The 13,456-nt window shown below is 42.1% G+C and overlaps 1 protein-coding gene across 11 annotated transcripts in view; it reads right to left on the bottom strand.

Annotated features, from left to right (window-relative positions):
• NTNG1 (netrin G1) overlaps nt 1-13,456 on the bottom strand; it is a 448,295-nt gene that overhangs the window by 168,632 nt on the left and 266,207 nt on the right. The gene's annotated exons all lie outside the window — the stretch shown is intronic.

Here is a 13,456-nt window from a genome sequence, read left to right as displayed (position 1 = left end):
AGTCAGATAAAAAAGACTGAGAATAATAGATACTCTGTGACTACATCCATACATACAGTAAAATACCAAAACAAATATTTAAGAAGTTAGATAAGCTAAAGGTTACATATTCCATGCACATAGCTTGATGTATATCCATTTTAAAGCTTCCCCTAGATGCAGAAACATCTCTGAGTAGGGAGGAGCAAGTGAGATTTGTACATTTGATCTCGCAGTGAATTGGGCATTTTTCGCTCACCAAAGATTACTGTGAGAAAGGCTCAGTGATTTGACTTGCGGCCACTTTCTGGATGAACAAGCGCAGACAAAACCAAGGAGTGGTGCAGCACCACAATTTTTTCAGGGAGTGTGGAGTGGGCATCTGCCGAGCAAATCATTTGCTCCTAGGATGCACAGCAAAGCCCAGCAACCAATGAGAAGATATCCCATTACAGGCAGATATAAAGTGGGCGGTGGAAGGGGTTTTTCAATCCATCTTGCGTTGTTTATGTTACAGCAGCTAAAGAGACAGTCAGGGAGCGATAGCTTGTAGTTAAGTCGGGTTTACCAACTTGGAACTTTGATTTATAGGGTGTATTGTGTGCGGAGCTGTTGCTGTAGTATTTATTGTGTGCTGAAGTGATTAGGTAGGAGTTTGTGTAGTTATACTACTTACACAAGCTTGTTAGCTATCTAATTGCCAGCTACTGAGAAAACTGTCAGCTAAAAGATTTATTCAGTACAGATATACATAGGTTAGAACTGTGTGGACAGCAAGATACTTGTAGTCCTCCTTAGTCCATAGAGGCTCTTCTGAGTGAGGGACACTCATGGCAGCATTGCAATGTGAATCATAAGAAAATGCAGCAAAGAGATCCAATAGCAACTGCAATGCCCACTACATGGCTTCTACTTAATGTGCTGATTAGCTGTTTGGTTCAGTATGTTTTTGCCTTTAATTTCAAGCTGTGCTCAAAAATTATTATTTTTATTATGTGGTATTGAAATAGTGCTGACATCATCCACAGTGCTGTACAGAGTATATGGTCTTGTCCAGGGCCGCTTCTAGACCTTTTGCTGCCTCAGGCAAACTTGTGAGGATTCCCCCCCCCCCAACGAATTGGAATGATCGCACAGCACCCAAACATTTTCACCCTCAGTATAGGTGTAGGTAGGTAGACAGGTATAGGTGAAGTGGCCGTCAGCTCAAGTCAAAAGGTAACATGAGCGGTGGCCGGGGGGGGGGGGGGATAGGGATACGGTTGGGGGTATGGGCGTTGAGGTGGTTGGGCGGAATGCTGCTTCAGGATCCAGCTAGAAGAACCTGCTTCACCTGGTGTCATGGGCCAACCTCTCTTGGTCTTGTCTCTTAACTGTCTCTTGGAGGATTCACAATCTAATCCCTACCATAGCCATACCTCCATGATAGTCTAGGGCCATCTTTTTCTTTCAGGGGTAGGGGAGTGCCAGTTAACTTATCTGTATGTTTTATTATGTGGGAGGAAACCAGAGTGCCTGGCGGGAACCACACAGACACAGGGAGAACAAACAAACTACATGCAGATAGTGCCCTGGCTGGGATTTGAACCAGGGAGCCAGCACTGTGAGGCAAGAATGCTATTCACTATGCCACCATGTGTTTCGTTTTAAGTTCTGCATGTGTGGGACCAAAGAGATGTTATCTGATTAAGAAAAAGATACATGCTGTATGAGCATTAATGCTATTGTAACTGAACATAAAGATGAAGTGTTTTATTAATTGTACAGGGCAGCAAAAACACAATCGTGGAACCTGGCTGTAAGCCAACAAAGACCAAAGTCTACGACACCTTTGAATAGGGCTAAAGGAATAACTATTTATTAATGCATATTAGTTTTCATTTTCCCTTTATGTATTTATGGCAGATGCTGGACCTGTCATACAACCACTGAAATTCATTAATCTCCTGAACTGGGTCCTAATGCACTCTGTAGGAGCGCTGAGCTATGTGTACATTGCATTGAATGAGTGATGAAGATAATGAAACATTACAGCAAGGCAAGTGTCACTGTGCTAGTGCTATACTTTAGGGGCACTGGTAAGGACATAAACCTTACCATGTGTATCCTGAAATAAGCTTTTCTGGTCCCTTTACAAAGACAATCGTTAACCTGTTTGACTAATGCGATGCAAAGCAAAGGCCGCTAAGGAGCAGGCAGTCACGGGAGAGGCTCTGATACATTTTTAATGACTTGCCATATGTTCTGAGTTTAAACACATTTTCACCTCCTTGTTATTCTGTGTTAAAGTTTCAGAGCTCAAGATTAAAAGGACAAGGGTGAGTATCACGTGCCTAACAGAGGAACTGCTGGGGAATATGGCAGAGGCAATCCTTATTCATCAGCAACTCTGCAGCTTAGCATTGCTCTTGTCAGGGCTCTCCCTGGGCACATTTCATGGCATATATATATATATATATATATATATATATATATATATATACATACATACATACAGGTATATATATATATATATATATATATATCTACATGTATGTAGCTACAGGTTCCCACAAGTATTAAGAAGCTAGAGATGCCCCCGACTAAAGTTAGAGCTCGTCAATGGAATGCCGAGACCCGGGTGAGTAACCTCTCATTTACACACTCTCATCAGGACTCTGCATAGGTGCGCACCAGTCCAGCACGGCCGTCGCTACGCAAACAGCTGTTTGCGGAGCGTTACACAGTGAGTTTAGTGTGACAGTGTGAAGCAATTACACTCCCTGATTGATGTATACACACGCAAGATGTTTTAAAGCACTTTAGGCCTGCAATTTAGCATTCAATGTGATTTCTGCCCTTAAAACACTGCTTTGCGTCCAATTCAGATTTTTCCCCCGGACTTTTGGCGTGTATCCTACTCCGCCATGCCCCCCTCCAGATGTTAGACCCCTTGAAACATCTTTTTCATAATTTTTGTGGCCAGCATAAATTTTTCTAGTTTTCAAAATTCACCTCTCCATTGAAGTCTATTGCGGTTCGCAAAAGTTTGTGCGAACTGAACTTTCGCGGGAGGTTAGCAAACCTAAAATCGGAGGTTCGGGCCATATATCTCTATTAGGAACATTAAATGAATTGTTCATGGTTACAGTTTTATTTCCATTTGAACTCTTTGTGGAAATGGGTAAGGAGTACACTAGTTGAAGTACTTTGCTGGACAGCACACCAAACATCAGTTTGCATACAGCTTAGCAGTCCATCTGTAGCCACATCTAGTTATCACTTTCTGTTTGGGTAAGCGATCAGCTAAGCTATCCTAAAATGATTCTTTTCACAAAAGTTTAGACTTTCTTAAAGGGAACCTGCAGCTAGCATTTTATGGAGCTGCCATATTTATTTCATTTTAAACAATACCAGTTGCCTGGCAGCCATACAGATCTATTTGGCTGCATTTTGGCTTACTACTGTAAGTGCCCTTGTGGTTATGGGGTGCCAGGTGCTTAGTTTTGGTGCCAGTAGAGTTACACCAGAAAAAAGCATGCAGCTAATCTAGTCAGATCTGACCTGTATGCTTGTTCAGGGTCTATGGCTAAAATTATTAGAGGCAGAGGATTAGCAGGATAGTCAGGCAACTGGTGTTGCTTAAACAGGAAATAAATATGACAGCCTTCATATCCCTCTTGCTTCAGGTGTCCTTAAAATACATCTCTCTGTAAATGGATATAGCTGATTAGAAAAAAATGACCAGACTATGTGGCAATCCTGCCTATGCTGCCTATGCCCAACATAGGGTCTATTTAAAAAGGGCTCCTGGAAAAAAGGGCTCCTGGTGTAGTCCATATATACCAAATTCGGCTACAAAAAGGGCTCCTGGTGTAGTCCATATATACCAAATTCGGCTACAAAAAGGGCGCCTGGTGTAGCCCATATGCCAACTTCGGCTACAAAGGGCGCCTGGTGTAGCCCATATGCCAACTTTGGCTACAAAGGGCACATGGTGTAGCCCATATATGCCAACTTCGGCTACAAAGGGCACCTGGTGTAGCCCATATATGCCAAATTCGGCTACAAAGGGCACCTGGTGTAGCCGAAAAACTAGTTTTATTTTATTTAAAAGGATGCTGTTATAGGCAAAATTTGTTGGGTTATAAAAGGGCTCTAGATATAGCTAAGAAAAGTGATTATTATGACCTAACTGCTCCCTACTCTCACACAGAACCCTCCCCTGATGGTGCCTAACCCTAATCCCCTAGGTGGTGCCTAACCCTAAGACCCCCCCCACACACACGCACACTCTTGTGATGCCTAATCCTAACCTCCCCTGCACCCTCGAATCAAAAATCTTGGCTATAAAAGGGTGGCCTTTTGTGGCAGAATCAAAAACCTTGTAGCCTAAAACCTTGTAGCTGAATAAAAATATGGACTACAAAAGGGCGCCCGCTTGTAGACTATATCAAAACTCGGGAGCCCTTTTCACCACCTTAAAGCCCATATTTGCAGAAATAACATTGATGTCTATGGAGGAGCCCTTTTCATACAGGCAGCTCAGGAGCCCTTTTCAACGGATCCCCCAACATGTGCTTATACTATTCAGTGTATTTTGAGTGTCCTTCCCTGACAGCCTGAGAAGCAGCAGTTAGAAGCTTTTTAAGTGCATTACTTTCAGCAAAAAAAATATAAAAAATAAAACTTTTTTTTAATGCCCTGGATCACTTTGAATAAGGATTCTCATAGTCTGCCAATATGATCCATTCTGCTCAATACATCGTAACGTTTGACAGTCTTGCTGGCCTAACATATATTCAAACACCTTTAGCTTTCTTCTGTCATTGAAAACAACAGCAACAGCATCATCTCCTGGGTAAACTCTAAAACTCCTTATTTTAGAAACTTTATCTATGTCTGACTCACCACACATATTAATCAAGTGTTTCTCGAGGGTAGAATATACTGTCATGCCATAAAGGAAATTCCATGCAAGGAGCCTTGCTATATAAGCAACAAGGGTGAAATGAGGACATATTTAGCATGTGCTGTGCATGCTGTACCAACCAAATTCTACTTTTAAAAACAAGATATGCTGACATTTGATAACAGAAGCGAAAGAGTCACACTAAAGGTTAATATTACTGTGAATCCCTTCTACACCTGTCATACACCATTCCAACACTGTTGTTCTGTCCAGATTTGTGTCCTTCCCCTGGGAAACAGGGTGAAGTGCATTCAGCTCTCAGTGCTGTCTGAGTCTGACTGCATCTTATAATCTGCCCTTCATCTCTCCATTTAAACTCTCTCAAATATAATATATTCTGGCACTGGCTTCTCTTGGAAGCCTCACTCTTCCCGATCAGCTAAATGTGAGCTCCGAACCTGTCATCTCAAACATAAACTAAATGTTTTTCCTCCGTAAGCACTAACCCTTTGTCTGACAAAGGAGGGAGCGCTGCAAGAAGAATAGGATCCAATTAACTGAACACTGCAGCATATTAAACTGGGAACATGCTAAAAACAATTGAAAGCTCTTTACTGCTTTTAAATAATATGCGGTATATGTGATTGTCATTGTTAATAAAGAGCACAGCTGCAATCTTCTCCTTCTTCTAGTTGTCAAAGTCATTGTAAAAAGGTTGCACACAGGTAGCTGTAGCTGACACATTGTGGGACTCTGAGCTGAACAAAGTATCTATTAAAGAGAACCTGAGGTGGGCTCATAAAAAAAAAAAAAGTAGGCCACCTGATCCCGGGGCTGAGCAGATCAGGTAATTGCCAAAACCACCGCTCTCCACCGCTCCTGTGGAGTGCATTGGCCCACTTTCACTTTCAGTGACCTCTGGGTCACAAAGCTGAAAAGAGAGATTGTGTCTCTCATTCACAGTGTGCAGGGAGGCAGCAGAGCGGCAGGGGGCGTGTCCAGGGAGAGAGAGCTGCCCAATGCAGCTGCGGAAAGCCTGCAGCAGGAACGCCAATAGTGGGTGTTTTCAGCAGGGAATCCCTCTCCCCCATGTTTACCTGAGAGATAGTGACAAACAATAATGTTGCTAATTCCGGGGACAATAGCGTGGCGGTGGAGGGAGGGGGCAGAGAGCAGCGGTGTGGGGACACAGAGGCATGTAATGAGGCAGAGAACATGCCTCTATGTCCCATCTGCCCCCTCCCCCCCAACGTACCACCGTGGGTTCTCTTTAAGGGTGAGTGAGAATGAAAATGAATTAACCTCTCCTTCCCCCTCCCCTGCGCCACATAGTTACCAAAATAAGACACTAAAAATAAATAAATAAATAAAAAATTAGACACTTGTAAAAAAAATAAAAAAAATGACAGCATTTAATAAAAATGTTAAGGACTATGTGTTGTTTTTTTTAGTATGTATGTCATGAGGGTATAATACTGGTATTTTTGCAAATAAGGAAGAGAGGGCTTGTAATTATTGATCAGGTAAAAAAAACACATACAATGTACTAGGGACATAAGTTAAATGTTGTAATACCCGGGACAATGGGCAAATAAAATGTTTGAGTTTTATAACAGTACTGGGATCCCACTTTTTAACATTTTTTTGCCCAAACGCTCACTGCAGTGAGTGTAAGTGAGTTTGTGTGAGTGGTGGTATTTAGTTTTAAAAGGGACAGTGTTTTCCTATGCTGTTTTATTAGATTGGAATAAAAGTTATAACACTTTTAATTAGCACTGTGGAAGTTTACATTTATTAACAGTAGCATTGTTTATTTTAAAATTATAGGGGATGGAAAAGAGGAAATATAGTGCTCTGGTTTTTGTTTTTTGGTTTAATGTTTCCCCTTGTTTTCCCTTTAAAAAGAATAGAAAGTAAAAAATTACTGAAAATAAATATCACCCCCCAAAAGCCTAATTTATGGTGGAAAAAAAAACAAGAAATAGATAATTTTGGTGTGAAAAGTAGTGATAAAGTTATTGGCGAATGAAAGGGATGAGTGCTGACAGATAAAAATTGCTGTGGTCCATAAGGGTAGAAATCCCTTAGTGGTGAAGTGGTTAAAATAAAGTTGTAATAAGATAATAATTGGCAGGAAATTTATTACAGCAAATATTATCAAGCAGTAATACTAATCCAATATAACATGACATTTGCCCTGAGCTACTTCCTATACAGCGTTAATGTAAAATAAGAATTCCACTCTTTCTTCAAAGCTGAGTTACTCACCATCATTTCCAGCTGAAGGATAAAGCGCCTGAACATGGAAAATTAACAATTACCACCACTCAGCATAATATTTTCGCCACCCAGAGTCAGGTTCTTCTTATCATTTGCATCTCTGCTGTGTTCACGCTGACAAGAAGTAGGTCAGAGAAACCAGGAAATTGAGAAATAAATAAATAAGCACCTTGGAAAGAGTTTGCCTGCATTACTGTCTTCCTATTGGATTTAAAAGTTTATCATAAAACCTATTTTCAGCAATTTTTCACAGTGCCCCGTGAGAACCTAATTCAATCTAACCTTAGCGTATTGGTAAAAGAAAGGTTACAAATCTAGTAAGCATCAAAATAAAAAGCACACCAAAGGACAATGCCTGCTCGTAGTTGATGTCAACTTCTCAAATGCCTAACTGGTGGTGAAAGGGTTAAAGAGCCAGGAGATTAACATTTTACCTTTACCACTGAAGCCTCTTTTGATCATTATGATACGTTCAGTGTGTTCGTGTAGTGAGAGTGTGCATATAGCAGGTTGTCTCCAGAGGTGGCAGAGGTGGAGTTATTCTGAGCTGCTCCACACGCTGATTGCCCATTGTACTTGGCTTCTGTCGTTTAACCTACAATCTTTGGGATTGATTTGGCCCTGATGAAAATCCATGGATCCGCTGAGAGCTAATTACTGTGTTACGTCTCTCTGCGTTGTAGAAGCTTTTATCTGTTCACGTCCAAATCACAAAAACAGTCTTACATCACTGCTCATCTTTTGCTGGGTCATTTTTTTTACCAGGCATTCTTTTTCTCACCTTCCTTCTGCCTGTGCCAGTCTGTCTCCAAGTATCAAGCATGGAATTTCTTTACTTGTGTTCACTGTATAGCTATAAAAGGGCTACTCCAGGCAAAAAATATGTAAACATTGGTGATTTTTGGTACTGATGTGTTTTGGTCAAATTAAAGCTGGATAAAAATTGGCTATAGAATATAAAGTATCAGGAAACCTCAGTTTCTCAAAAGAATCACGCGCCACACTTAACCACCCACACTAAGCCGTCGCCCACAACTGCGCTGTTCCCACTAAATTGCAGCCACATTAAGTCTCCGCCCACACTAAGGTGCTGTACTAAGTCACTCTCCCACACTAAGCTGCTGCCCACAACTGTGCAGCCCACAGGTCCCGTGCATACTTACAACCTTCTGTATAGGATATACGAGAACTGACAAAACTCACCTCCAAGAGTGGAGTAGCTTTTAGAGGTGAACTAACCCTTACATTTCCTTTAAGAGGTTATTTCATTGGCTGTAACAGGCCACCTGCTGATGGGAAGTAGAAGTCCGCCACAGTTAAAATGTCTACTGCCACCATAACTAAAAACATGGTGTCCATTTGAAACCACTCTTTTCACTGTGGATCCCTCAAGACCTCAGTGTACAAAAACATTCTCAGACATTCCACATAGGGTGTCTCTGCATGCCTGAAAATTGTATTGGGCAGGATCAGTTCATGAATCTTTAAAATGAAACAGTCAGCATCAGCAACAATTTGTATTTATGTCTGTGCCCAGGGTAGTGTTGGTGTTCAAATTCGGGATACTACTAGATACAGTATGTTACCCTACTGGGAACTACAAAGAAAGCACTTGCCCCTGACAATAGAATATTCTGCCTTCTTTACTTCCAGGTAGCTGATGCAATTAAGCAGGTGCAATACATCCACCAGCCAGCATGTCTGTGTGGTCTTCCCTCACCTCATTTTAGCAAGACAGAAGGACCATTCAAATGTTCCAGTGCCATTTATGTCAGATAGAACAATAATGACCAGGCTATCAAACTTCTACAAAACATCTTTCTCCTGTGAGCTCTTAGCCAGCAGACAACGGCTGCTAATATAGACATAGTAATCACGTCATTTTATGTCTATAGCTGGCTTTTAGCAATGGGCTGATCCTCACATATACTGTAACATAAATGAATCGTAACATTTTTCATCTTCTCTTCATATTTTTTTTTCTGATAAGCTACTGTATGTAATCTTGCCTAGTAACTAGGTCATGAAACTTATACAAAGTTAATCTACTCATTGACTTGGAAATGGAATCTTGAAATATATCCCAATAGACATTTAGTCATTATTTTTATATCGTTCTATATTATTTTCACATTGTCTCATTCTCCTTTTTATGTTATACCTGCCTTTCCCAGTATCTGATTTTAAATTCCATCCATCACTATATATTTCGATCACAGCCTGCCCTCTTCTTTTCTCTGTATCTTCCCAAATCTGCAATACGATGATATATAATTATGTGGAAAAATATTCATTTATTGCACATTAAATGCCTGATTTGGCTCTGTTCATTTCAAATATCCCATGTTTGATGAACTTCAAACATGAACACATAGTATGAAGTGATATTATCTCTGAGACAAAATTACACTGTTTGATAAATCTAGGCCATTCATTTTTTTTGTCACATAAGCGGATTTTATTTAATCCATTTTTTTCCTTACCCGTAATTTTTTTTTTATCCTACCTTTACTTTCCCACTCTTAGTTTATAGTATTCAACAACAGAAGGCAGCAGATATCTATATCAGGAAAACTTGGCAAAGGGGGATTTTGTGAGGGACCTAGATGGGCTAGAAGCCAAGCAGGAGTGGGTTAACAATGTCTGAGAAACATGCATAGATGTGATGAAGAACTGTGTGAATGAACAATGTGGGCTGTGAGGAATTGTGTTGGGAAATTAAATCTTGTTATAACATTATGAAGGAGAAGGACACTGATAGGTAAATGGAAAAGGGGAAACCGTGTAAAGCGTAAGAGTCTTTGGCAGGCAAGACTATGGTGTACTATAGGGTGTACAGGAAGCTGTGTTTGTATACTGGCCTTAAAATGTGATAGTTGCTAAATGTGCTCACCATCACTTTCCACCAAAAGACAGTAAAGCAGCAACAGGGGATGCAGAGATTTTGACTGCACCAGGGCCCTTGGACCACAGGGTTCCAAAAGGGGCCTTCCTTCAACCGCAGCTCTTCAATGCTAGTGGTATGCTGGTAATGATCTTCTGTATATGCTTTGAATAATGCTAATAATTAAGAAACTGCTCCCCTCCTCTGCTTACACCTCTCATACTGTGGATGTCCTTGGTAGGTTTTGTTGTGCCATATGAAGAATATGTGTGGGCCCAATGTAGATATTGCACCGTGAGCCAAAGCTGTTTAGCTATGCCACTGCCAATACTGCAAAGTCAATGCACATCTGTACAGTACAAACGTGCATAGGTATAGGTTATTGCAATTGCTGCAAACAGAGAGTAAAATACTGTTGAATTCCAACCTATAAATAGGTTGGAAAAAACTCTTAAAGTTCTTCTAAGTTTAACCACCCAATCACAAACTTTGGCACATACAGTATTTCAACATCCAAGGTTTTCCTTAAGCCGATAACACTAAAGACCAATATGTACATCAGAGGGTACAGAAAAGGTTAACATATTGAGCACAAGATAATAGTACAACAGACACCTGTAACGATTGGTGTCAGTGAGCACAGATTCTGATTATTGGTGATCTGCAGTATCACCAATAATGCAGATACTATACCTGATTATATGGTGATCTGCAGAATCACCAATAATGCAAGTATAGCGCGACACAGTACAATTGTAAGCAAGAGGGTGCTTGGTACAATCAAGTATCTCTATAGGGCACAGAGATACAACCTCCAGGCAAGCTGGAATAGCAGACAACAATAATATACAGCATAAATACAAGTCTGTGGAAAAATCCACCACACAGTAATTCCTCAGAGGTGTGGTTACCTCTGAATGGGAACCCCGTGTGTGAGATCCTCCAAAGGACGGAGTGGAGGAGTCTCAGCCTCTAGCAGCAAGGGTTTGCTAGTGGCGGTCGTCTCAAAGAGGCAAGCCTCTGATAGAACCCTACAATGGGAGACGTTCCACTGAAGGGAGAAAGGTCAGACAAAATGAGGTTCGGCAACAGATCAGGCGGCAGCAGTACAGAAACGTGAGACAAGAGAATAGTCGGAAACCAAGCCAATAGTCGATAACGGTACGCAGAGCCGGGACAAGGTCCTCCAGCACCCAAGGCTGAGACACCAACCTCCCCAACACCTTAATATGTAGTTATCTGGCTTGCAGTCACTGTCATGTATCCCCTTTTCTTATTTATTTCTGCTTCAAACACAATTAGGAATGACAGCTGAATGAATTCTGCGCCCCCTCCTACACTGCGCCCTGAGGCTGGAGCCTCTCCAGCCTATGCCTCGGCCCGGCCCTGACGGTACGGGCTGGCGAAGTACAGAATCAGGAAGCAGAAGAGTAGTCAGGCACAGAATCATACACGATAAATCAAGACAGTAATAATATGTGTATATATTGGCGATAAACCAATATATAACACAATCTCAATACAAGGCAGACTTGGTCTGAGTGCTGACACAGGGTATCGCAAACACAGACGAAGTGTGACTGAAAAGCACTTCCTTATATACTGCCTGGGAGAGAAGTCTCCACCCCAGGCAGCAACCAATCAGAGCAGGCTAAAATGTCAGCTGACCTCCAGGTCAGCTGACACGCTTTCTAAAAGTATAAAGGCGTGTCTGGCGCGCGCGCGCACCCTCTAGAGGCGAGATGGCAGAGCCCTGGTGAGCAGCATGCTGGTGAGTTTGGAGCAGAGCGCTTGGACGGGTTTGCGCAGCGGATGCGGACGAATTTCAGCATCCCGCGTTGGAAGGTCCGCTTGCTGGACTGGATGCGACCATATTTCCGCAATCCATCCGGCGTTGCAGATTTTTTTGTTACAACACCTTAACCACTTGAGGACCGCAGTGTTAAACCCCCCTAAAGATCAGGCTATTTTTTACTTAATTGGCAACTGCAGCTTTAAAGAGAACCTTAACCGTGGGCCCAAAAAAAAATTCACTTACCTGGGGCTTTCCCAAGCCTCCTGCAGCCGCCCTGTGCCCGCGCCGGTCCTTCGGTGCCCTCCGATGCCCTCCGGTCTCCCTCCGTGGCTAAGTTTCGTTTTCGGCCGACCGCCAGTCGTCCTCCGGCAAAGCGTCCTCTTCTTCCGCATTCCCCGTCGTAAAGAGCCGTAAAGCACGTCTCCATGACGCGTCTTGCGGGGGCACAGGACGGCTGCAGGAGGCTTGGGAAAGCCCCAGGTAAGTGAATTTTTTTTTGGGCCCACGGTTAAGGTTCCCTTTAAGGCCAAGCTGCAGGGCCACACAGCACAGCACACAGACCCCCCCCCCCCTTTTCCCCCCACCAACAGAGCTCTCTGTTGGTGGGGTCTGATCGCTCCACAGTTGTTTATTTTTTTTTTAATAAATATTTTTTTTATTAATATTTTTAATTAATTTGCCATTTTTTATTTACTTTCCCCTGCACCCTCCCTCTCTCCCCCCGCCAGCCAATAAAGGCCCCGAAAAGATTGTGGGCCAAAACGATCAGATGAACATTGCATGTGTGTAATGGAGCAATAAAAACTTGCACTGTTTGCTTCACTAAGACTGTGTGTGTACCCCTCCTTTGGATACTTGTTTATGCTGCCTAGGAGTCCTGCACCAGCATTTACACAGTAAGGTGTGCAGTTCTTTTTCTACAGGACTTACCTCCTCTGTTAAGAGGTGCCTGGCTTTTCTACTGACCACATATGCTTTACTCCATTGTTATTGCCCGATGAAGTGGGATCAAACATGTGAAACGCGTTGCATTGTCCCCTGGAGTATGTAAATACACTTGTTCTATTTGACAAACACATTGGCAATTTTTGTGTCTGCTTGGAGGAAGTAAGTCCACCACTGCCTCCTCATGTTTTACACTTTTTATATTATTTTAAAGAGAATCTGTACTCTAAAATTCTTACAATAAAAAGCATACCATTCTCTTCATTATGTTCTCCTGGACCCCTCTGTGCTGTTTCTGCCACTCCCTGCTGCAATCCTGGCTTGTAATTAACTGTTTTAGGCAGTATTTACAAACAAATGACATGGCTTCTAACCAGAGTATGATACGCTGAGAACAGCTTACTGTGTGACTCATGCAGAGCTTTGAGAGGGTGTGTATAGCTTCTGCCAATGACAAGCAGTGCTGCACATTCCACACATTCCAGCCTCAGCACGACAGAGCCGACAGAGGAAATAAGATAAGATTTATTACAGAGACAGTGCAACTAGAAAATGCTGCAGTAAGACAGACCACATTAGAACAGGCATAGGAACTTATAGGATAGAAGAAATAAGGCTCAAAATTGTGTTACAGAGTCTCTTCAAGCTTCACTTAAGATGTTGTAAGTTTTGTCTCCATTAA

This window comes from Hyperolius riggenbachi, chromosome 6, assembly GCF_040937935.1.
Source record: "Hyperolius riggenbachi isolate aHypRig1 chromosome 6, aHypRig1.pri, whole genome shotgun sequence".
Lineage (NCBI taxonomy): Eukaryota > Metazoa > Chordata > Amphibia > Anura > Hyperoliidae > Hyperolius > Hyperolius riggenbachi.
The sequence above is the reverse complement of the archived record's forward strand: the minus strand, read 5'-3'. Positions and strand labels throughout refer to the sequence as shown.